General features: G+C 31.9%; 1 long non-coding RNA gene across 1 annotated transcript; it reads left to right on the top strand.

Annotated features, from left to right (window-relative positions):
* The first annotated feature begins 304 nt into the window (after positions 1-304).
* LOC143055640 (uncharacterized) lies at positions 305-3,807 on the top strand. Its single transcript, XR_012972109.1, has 3 exons — positions 305-524; positions 2,447-2,582; positions 3,140-3,807. It is a non-coding gene; the product is annotated as an uncharacterized LOC143055640 (long non-coding RNA).
* The last annotated feature ends 4,624 nt before the right edge of the window (positions 3,808-8,431 follow it).

The raw sequence follows: 8,431 nt of genomic DNA, 5'->3' as shown, positions 1-8,431 counted from the left end.
TACACAAGAAAGTTGTGATTGGTATAAAACGCCACGAACAATGAAAATTCAACCAATGACGTAACGTTATTATCAGTTAGGGGTTCGAACAATTACCCATAATCCTTTACAGAGTTTCTTTAGTACAAGCAATAACTATATATAATCTTCCTTATGAAAGAGATATATATTAAAAACCGGAGTTTATCTTTTTCATTATTTGGTTTTATCTAAGGAAGCCAGCCTTTTTGTGCTAATGTGGCGTAAAGCAACCAACAATCAATCAATCTAAGGAAACCAAACCAGGAAATGGTTTAATATTAAACTGTGGATTTATTGAAACGAGTGCCAATAAAGATAGAAAATTGCATACTTTATTTCATATTTATTTCTTTTGTTTAGTGTATTACGAACATTTAGGATGCTTTCTAGACTCGGAGAATAGAACAGTACCTTATGAAAAGATATATTCAGACTACATGACCATTACTAGATGTTCAAAATATTGTTGTTCTATGTCTAATTATACCTACATTGGAACAGAGGTAAGTATAATTGATTGTTTCTTGTTATAGCAGACATTGCTTTTTTTTTCGTGAGTTCGAATCCCAGCCGGGTCTTACCAAAGACTTTAACGTTGGTATTTGCTGCTTCTCAAGTAAGTAGGCGGTATTAAGGTAGATAGGGTGTCTTCCTCCATCTTGGATTTTGAAATACTAGAAAACAAGGTCTAGATCTTTGATGAAATGTGCAAATTTTTATAGTAGTAGGTAATTCATGTGTAAGAATTTTCATTATAATATAGAAAATGCCATGTTTGATCATATTTATGATTGTATTTTACAAAAATAAGAATTCTTTTGTTTGATTAATTTTTTTCCAACTTTGTCAAATAAGGGGAGGCAACTCAAATGCAAGGGCAGATAATCCAGATAGTGTTACTTTTACAATAGAATGTGTTAGGAATTTACACATTTTTACATGTAGCAAGAAAACGAGTCCGGTGACCCCATTTTTTCTTTTTCTTATCTGAAAGCATAATATTGAAGCTATCTTCTCATATTTTATCTCAAAATTCTATGGTGTGGTTTGCGTTTTATGACGGAAAAATGGGTTTTCCATGCATAATCTATACAAAATCTTAACAATTTTGAACAACCTGTAGCGTGAAAATAAGTCCGGTGACCAATTCTTTTTATTAATGTTTTTAAACAAGCAGGATATGAACTACATTTTGGCAAATTATTAAAAGATTCTATGGATTATAATTTAGACACCCCATCTACCTTAAGGAGTAAGAGCAATGATTGGTCGTCTCGGAGTTAGAATGATGTGTCCGGGTAAGTTAGCATGTTTTCCTGCGGCCTGTTACCTTGTAAATTAGCACGTTAAAAATCTGACTCAGCGTGTCGATCTTGTGCATAGAGGGTAAATAGTCATATTACATTAATATGTTCTCGTCCTGAATATTCATATTACTTTGCCATCCGTCATCATCATCATTATCTTATATTTCTTAATTGTTTTTTGTCTCCTTGAATCTTCATTTATTGAAAGAAACGGCCGTTTTAAATTTAAGTTGGGCTGAATTTAAAATTTTAAAAATATATTATAGAAAGTAGCATTAACCCAATTCAAATTTCGTAAATTTTTGCCGTTTGAATCATTAGTGATTTTCAAATTTATTTGTAGCTTTTTTTAAATATTAGTATTTTTAGTAGCAACGTTTCATGTCGTTTGGTGTCATCGATTATTCTTCATAAACGGAATCAGAAATACATATAATCGTTTTTTCTTTTTATGGAAACAGAAACTCTTCGCCCCAAGTTTTTCGGGGATCGTGTTGCTCAGTCTTTAGTTTTCTATGTTGTGTTTAATGTTCTATTGTTTGTTTGTTGGTCTTTTTTTCTTTTTTTTAGCCATGGCGTTGTCAGTTTATTTTCGACTGACGAGTTTGAATTTCGCTCTGGTATCTTTCCCACTCTTCTACACATATTCCTAGAATTATTACAAAGTATAATTATTTGTAGTGCATGTACCATTTCACAGTCATGTTCGATTGTCGTTGGTAGTTTGATGTCTGATGTTACTATTTTATGTTTTATCTTATCAGTCTAGAATTCATGTGTTGGTTTCTTATTTTTATTGTTTTTCTTTGAAATTTTATTGTACCAGGACCTTTTATAGCTAAATGTATATAACGAAATTTATTAAAACGATGTTTTTGAGGTTTCAACATTCAACAGCCCCCTCCCCCTACCCCCAAAAAATAAATAATAAAAAATAGAAAAGTAAAGAATAGGGAATAATGAGGTGCTAAAATATAAAGAATAGAGATTTATGAACAAAGATTTTAAAGTTTTATGAAAAATGGCATAACATACTAGAGAATACAGAATTAAACGATCTACATCCAGACTATCATAATTATTATAAATTTCTTCTGAAAAAAACTTTTGAATAACAGGTCGGATGGGAATGCTACTGTGGAAACGAGAGCTCACTATTTATTCCAATGCCACAAACAGATTGTATCCACGGATGCTTTGGAAATCAGGAAGAGAAATGCGGGGGATATTGGCGCTTGAGTATATATAAAATTGGTAATTACTTTATATATTTACAAAAATACGAACACATTTTTGTATGAATAAGATCTTTCAAGTCTACACATTTCTGTTATTCTCTGTTGTAACTTAACTGAGAGATCGTGTTAAAATTTTGGAAATAGTCAGAACTAAATAATATACAATATAGGTTTCTGCCATCTTCGATTCTTACAAATTGTTATCACCGTGTCCAGTGTCACATAAAGGGACTGGGATCGAGACGGTTAACTGTACAACAAACATTTATATTTATATAACACATACCAGAGCAACTGCAAATGAACAAAGATAAACAATGCACTGAAAAAGATGGCTGTACAAAAGAGGACATATAAAAGATTTATAAATGTAAAGTTATATTAAAAAGAAACAAATATTTCATCATTATGAAAAAAATTATATTCTAATCAAAATCAGACCTACCACTCAATCTGCAATTCGCGACACACAAATCTAAAGGAGCATATCTAAGTTATCTGATTTTAAATTGACCGAACTTATCTCTTCTGACCTATTATCTACGATTACAAATTTATCTATATTTTTTAAAGACTGTCCAAATGATGACCCCAGTCCCACAACAACTCATATTCCTGTGACTCGTAAGCCAGTGCCAACATTAGACGAAGTTTTGGATGATATCGCTAAAATTCAAAAAGAAATTTCGGTGAATCGAAAAGAAACAACAGCTTATAAGAATACAAAGGTTTCAGCAAAGGATGACCGAATGTCTTCGAAGTCAATTGGAATTGTCGGAATACTTGTTGTGTTGTTGCCATTCATAATATTGTTTCTTCTTGATATTGTTACTTGGGTCAGTCCGGGAGCCAGGGCTAAAAACGTAACCAGATAAAAGAATATATTTAGCAAATGGAATCGATGCAGGAATTGAGAATTAAACCACGTGTCACAATTGAACAATTCTGCAAAAAACATTCCATTACGAGAACACACATATAACTGATTTACATAACATGTATCTGAACCATACGTCATTAATAAGGAAGCGGAAATTGCGCAAAGTAAACTATGCACTGAGTTGCATTGTCTGAATCTTGCTTTCAGTGTACAAATAAGCAGGTTGAAGACGATTTTTTTTAAATGGAATGCACTGCATACGAAAAGGAAAGGGGTTTTATTCTTAATTAAGCATGCATTCAATGTAAAAACTTCCCGTATATTTCAAAGTACGAACAGTTTATTTGGTTGATGTCCTGTGAATTTGTAAATGTTAATATGTCAATGTCAAAATTTATTAGTACTTGTTTTGAAATAAGAAAAGAATTGCATTCCAGAAACTAAATAAACATGTACATGTAGTAATAATTTAGTTTATGTTTATGTATTAGAGAGCGTTAATATTTTATTTTATTTATTTTCAAATACCATATGGTATGGAGTAATTTATTTTAATGTAATATATCTTAAACAATACTGTATAATCAATACTATATATATATATATAATAAAAACTATAACACAAATTCCCATACGTTTCGCGGGATCGGCCATTACGGCCTTCTTCATTGAAATAAATTACAACATTGAAACAACAATTACATCGATTGGATACATTACGTTATAATAACTACTATGACGTTCATTTGCCGTGTTTTTTTCTTTCTATATAAGTAATTTCATTATCGTTCATACATTGTGTTGAGTCCAGCAGGCTCTAAAGTTTTTAATTTTTTTTTTATCCAAAAGGCTTCTTTAGTTTTTCTGTAAATTTCTGTTCCAAAAACTCTTTCTATGGCGGTAACTTTTAAATTTTTCATCGTATGATTATGAATGGAATGGTTGGCTACCGGATCTTATGTTTTCTTTGTTCGTATTTTTGAAAAGTTTAATAGCATACGTTGATATAGTGTATCACCCGTTTGTCCTACATATATAAGTTTTTCGCATTTTGTACAATTAATTGCATATACTACGCCTACGGTTTTACAATTTATTTGTCCCTGAATGGTATATTCTTTCCCGGTGTTGTCACAAAATACCTTGGTTTTATTTATGTGTGAGCATAATGCACAATGTTTACCGCATGTTTTGTATCCATCAGTTTGTTTATAAAATAGTAAATTATTCTTCTTGTGTACTAAGATGTCTTTTATGTTGTTTTCGCGTTTCAATGCTACGATAGGCAGATCGGGGAATATTTTCTATAGCCTGTTAGATTGATGGAGAATTTTAAGATTTTTGTCTTATAATTGAATGTCTATTTGGAAGCGCTTTGGAAAAAGTAATTAATAAGGGTACTATGTCGTTTTCTTTCTTTGGTTTGTACTGTAATATATCTTCTCGGTTTAAAATGTCGATTCAATTTGATTGAACTTCAGTTGACGAGTTATTGTATCCACGTTTTCTCATGTCCGTTTTTATTTCTTCTCTTCTTATTTTGTAATTTTCTTCTGTTGGGCAAATTCTTTTGACACGAATACCGAGTCCATATGGTATAGCATTTTTTACAGAATCTGGATGGCTTGACGAAACATGCAAGTACTGGTGTTTATCTGTTGATTTTGTATAAAGATCTGTTTTAAGTTGTCCGTTTTCTATGTGTACAAACACATCAAGGAATTCGATTTTTTCAGTTGAGTAACGCATTTCTGTTTTAATTCGCGGATGTCAATTATTGCGTACTAAATTATAATCCTGGTACCTTTGTTAACTATTTACACCACTGGTCGATGCCACTGTTGGTGGACGTTTCGTCCCCGAGGGTATCACCAGCCCAGTAGTCAGCACTTCGGTGTTGACATGAATATCAATAATATGGTAATTTTTATAAATTTCCTGTTTACAAAACTTTGAATTTTTCGAAAAACTAAGGATTTTCTTATCCCAGGCATAGATTACCTTAGCCGTATTTGGCACAACTTTTTGGAATTTTGGATCCTCAATGCTCTTCAACTTTGTACTAGTTTGGCTTTATAAATATTTTGATATGAGCGTCACTGATGAGTCTTATGTACACGAAACGCGCGTCTGGCGTACTAAATTATAATCCTGGTACCTTTGATAACTATTGGACATTTCGTGAAATTTTTTTAATTCATCTAAACCATGTTCTTATATTCTCCAGATGTCATCAAATTATCTCCAATATGAAAACGGGTGTAAATTGCTGTTTTGAAATACATTTTTCTTCCCATTGTCCAAGGTAGGTGCAAGCATAATTCATGTCTAGATGGGAACCAATACCTGTTCCTTCGGTTTGTAAAAAGTGCCTTCCGTTGAAGCTAAAATTATTATTTTCAATGACGAAGTCCATCATTTTAAGAACATCTTCAGTTGGGCTTGATATATCAGATTGATTTTCTAGTGTTGTTTTGCATGCTTCTCGTGCTTCTTTTCTTGGTACGCTTGGATACAATATATATGTATATGATCGGAAACGGGCCCTTTAATGGGATTCAATAAATATTCTTATTCTTATGCTTATGTCATTTCAAAACTGGAATCTGTAATCTTCAAACGAAACATTTAATCACTTCTTTGTTTATAAATCTGTGCTTTGAAGCGATTAAAACCTTCATCTATCCAACTTACCTTTTCTCAGGTAGATGTTGCTAATGTTCCCTCTGTTTTTATGTGTTTTACAGATTGATTGATTTTTGGTATTGTAACGCCACTTTCAGCACTGTTGGTTGTTTCGTGGCCGTCAGTTTTTATTGGTTGAGGAAGCCATAGATTTGTGTAATGTTTCAAAATAGATAATATGTATTTTCCCTGTGCAATCTTTAAAATCATACTTAATTATAACTCGAATAATTCAAGCCCTTGCCGTCTCCAATTCTCTCCACCTTTCGAGGTGTTAATGTAGTGATCGATAGGGATCGTAATATACATGTAACGACTGGATTATTCGGGTTAACTTAATTATAACTATACTATACTATATTTTCTTTTTACAAAATCAGTTGATTACCAATTGATTTACTTTTCTAATTGTATATAGATTTTATATTCAATAAAGAAGTACCATCGGCTGATAAATTAGCAATTTTGAATTTAGAAACACAAGTCTTATTTCTTATTTACAAAAAAATATTCACTAAAGTTGTCCTCCGGGTGTTCTCAGAAAATGAACAAGCAATGGGATGAGCAAGTATGCAAGGATCACCTGTGTCCAAACTCAGAACCTTATCATGCTTATGACATTCCGATTAATTTCTCTTCAATGATATAAAAAAAAAAAAAAATCAATAGTCCTCAATTTTAATGCAAAAAGTATATTTTAGTTTTAATGATCTTTGTTTTGTTATTCTTTTTAAACTTTACAAAATTTTGACGTTTTTTTTTCAAAATTCAGATTAAAGTTTATGTAAAAAAAAGTAGTATAAGCATGTCATTTTTATAATTAAAATATACGGTATGCGTTAACAACAACCTTACGACACAAACAATACCAAGGTGTGTGTTTATATACCATAAACATGATAAAATATAAAAAAGAAGATGTGGTATGATTGCCAATGAGACAACTATCCACAAAAGACCAAAATGACACAGACATTAACAACTATAGGTCACCGTACGGCCTTCAACAATGAGCAAAGCTCATACCGCATAGTCAGCTATAATAGACCCCGATAAGACAATGTAAAACAATTCAAACGAGAAAACTAACGGTAGCATGTTTGATGATTAGATTACGAACTTTCAGACAAAGACCTGCAAAAAATAGGAGCATACACAACAGGCAACTTCATTTAGTTTTTTTTCTCGCATGAGAAAGCAAACTTGCGTGATTCTAAACTTAATTACCAAAAATTGGTCCGAAGCATCGAAGTATACATACATCATATGCTGAATCATAATCACATCTCAATATTTTCATAGAAATATCAACCGAACTCAAGGGAGAATGCAAAACGGAAACTCTCTAATCAAATGGCAAATCAAAAGTTCAAACACATCAAACGAACGGAAAACAACTGCCATATTCCTAACTTGAAAATATTCAGGTCATGGAGTTACGTGTTCTTAATGGTTTAGATATTTACCTAGATTTTACAGATATTTTGTCATACTTCACCTTTCACCATTTTCACTGTTATTTCTCAACTGCTGAACGCCAATCGTTAAACATGCTACAATTTAGTTTTTATTTAAAGGATGACACAGAGAACAGGCAAATGCAACCTCTATGTGTAAGAAACCAGTTTTGCTATACATCATACTTTCCTTACTGTTTATTATAATTTTATGACATCGCTACAACATTATAATACATTGCCTGGGAGTTGCATAGACCATACACCATTGACATAAGAAATTAAAAATCAGTACCTAAGAACCAGGACAATGAAGGCAAATTGCAACACTGTGGTAGACATATAAATTTGAATTACACCCTGCGAAGCTAGACATTGAATAACACTACCACAACCTTGCTGTCCAACCGTTTGAATGTGTGAAATATGATGTAGTAACGAGGTCGGAAAATATACAAATAATGTATGCTGTCTGAGACATACTGAGATTGTTTATATTAACCCTAAATTAGCATATTGTTAATGTGTTCTTGTCCCGAACATGCATGAATTATTTCTCACTAGACGATATAGCTCTTTACAATATTCAAAACGAACATGTTGTTAAATACATGAATGCGTAGGTATTAATGTATATTTTAAATGAATGCAATTCTCTCTCAAAATATGGATGTTTCATTGAAAATCTTGGTCGACTATTATCTGCTATTTTCGAATCCATTCAAGTTGGAGAAAAACATCCGCCCTATTCTAGTCATATTGATATAACTTCGAACGTACTAATATAACCAGGAGATATAGATACATAGCTAAAAATGCAAACACTTCAAAGATGTATGCATT

Source organism: Mytilus galloprovincialis, chromosome 12 (genome assembly GCF_965363235.1).
Source record: "Mytilus galloprovincialis chromosome 12, xbMytGall1.hap1.1, whole genome shotgun sequence".
NCBI classification, from domain to species: Eukaryota; Metazoa; Mollusca; class Bivalvia; order Mytilida; family Mytilidae; genus Mytilus; species Mytilus galloprovincialis.
Note: the sequence above shows the minus strand (reverse complement) of the source record. Positions and strands in the feature narration are given on the sequence as shown.